This window comes from Atta colombica, unplaced genomic scaffold (assembly GCF_001594045.1).
Source record: "Atta colombica isolate Treedump-2 unplaced genomic scaffold, Acol1.0 scaffold11, whole genome shotgun sequence".
Classification (NCBI taxonomy): domain Eukaryota; kingdom Metazoa; phylum Arthropoda; class Insecta; order Hymenoptera; family Formicidae; genus Atta; species Atta colombica.
In genome coordinates, this window is record NW_017259195.1 from 1,125,779 (window position 1) to 1,127,130 (window position 1,352).

A 1,352-nucleotide genomic window follows, 5' to 3' on the forward strand; every position below is an offset into this window, starting at 1 on the left:
ATATCTTGAATTATGTTTTGTCGTTATAATATAAGAACGCGTGCGTATATTTCTTGTATAAAGTAAACTTACAACGCATGTAACGTTGCCTATGAAAAGAATAAAAAAAAGAAGTGGCATATTTCTGCTGCATATTTCACTAATAATCTCTCCTCTATCTACACATTTATGACTTGACTTACCCTATGCATAATCGCAGATCGCATTGTTATCCGGTTTCGATTATCAGCTCAGCGCGTTTAGAGTCGGCGGGAAACAAAAGGAAAGTATGCAAACGGATTAAATACACAAGAGGGGGAGGTTCGGCCGAGACGCAGAAGAGAGAAATGGCACGAGAGAACGCGAAAGTTTCTAAAGTTTCGCGAAGCTTATTTTAACGGGGCACGCATTCTGAGCAAAAATCGATAATAACGAGGCGAGAAGAGCGGAATAAACGAAGAGTAAGGAAGAGTGAGAGAAATAAAAATAGAGGAGGCCGAACGCAGGAGAGACACGCACGCACGCACGCACGCACGCACGCACTTAATGTTCGCCGGCGCGGGTGCACGCAAAAGCCCAGAAGAGCCTAGCCGAGGACACGTCCTCGCACCACGAAGGCCCGCGCAGCACTGACTCTTTCTACTGAGCGCTCTCAGCTCTCAGCTCTCTGCTCTCTCCGGACTCCGGACTCCGGACTCCACTGTAATGTGTCCCGCGACTCGATGGCGATGGTCTCGATGTGCGAGAGATCGGAGCGAGAGAGGACGGCGAAGAGGAGCGAATTAATAACTAGAGCTTGCTTTGCCGGATAAACAGCTAATGAGTCGGAAAATCAGAATAATACGGAACACGCGTTCTATCGTTTGCAATAAGTGGCAAATGCAGTTTGCTAAATGCATACATCCTTGCCGGAAAGATCGACTTACGAGAGGATTCCGTTTATTATGATGAAAATTTTGATTGTGAATGTGTATGGGATGACCTTCGTGAGAAAGACGTGAAATTTTGAAATTTTGAAATACGATAATGTATGAAATATTTGGCGTTTGAGAATTTATGATAATGAAATGTATAATTGCATTTACAGTTCATTCGAATAGATCAGTTTTCATTTATGTCATTTTATATATCGATAGATTAAATTATCCAACAGTATTTACACAATGATGTGTACATTTCGTAATGATATAATATTGTATTATGAACATTTGCTCTGTCGCGTTTCTCCCAAAAGTGAATGCTTCGAACACGGTGACATGTACAAATACAACGAATTAATGTCATCGATCTGAAGCACGTTTGATTTTACAAACGTCGGAAATCGCTGGGAGTTTCATGTCGACCAAACGAACCTCAAACAATCGGACGTAATC

The 1,352-nt window shown here is 42.2% G+C and overlaps 1 protein-coding gene across 1 annotated transcript in view; it reads right to left on the reverse strand.

Annotated features, from left to right (window-relative positions):
* LOC108693820 overlaps positions 1–604 on the reverse strand; it is a 72,096-nt gene extending 71,492 nt beyond the window's left edge. Inside the window, exon 1 of the mRNA XM_018202972.1 lies at positions 183–604. The gene's annotated coding sequence lies outside the window, so the exon portion shown is untranslated. The remainder of the gene's footprint in view (positions 1–182) is intronic.
* Between the last annotated feature and the right edge of the window lie 748 nt (positions 605–1,352).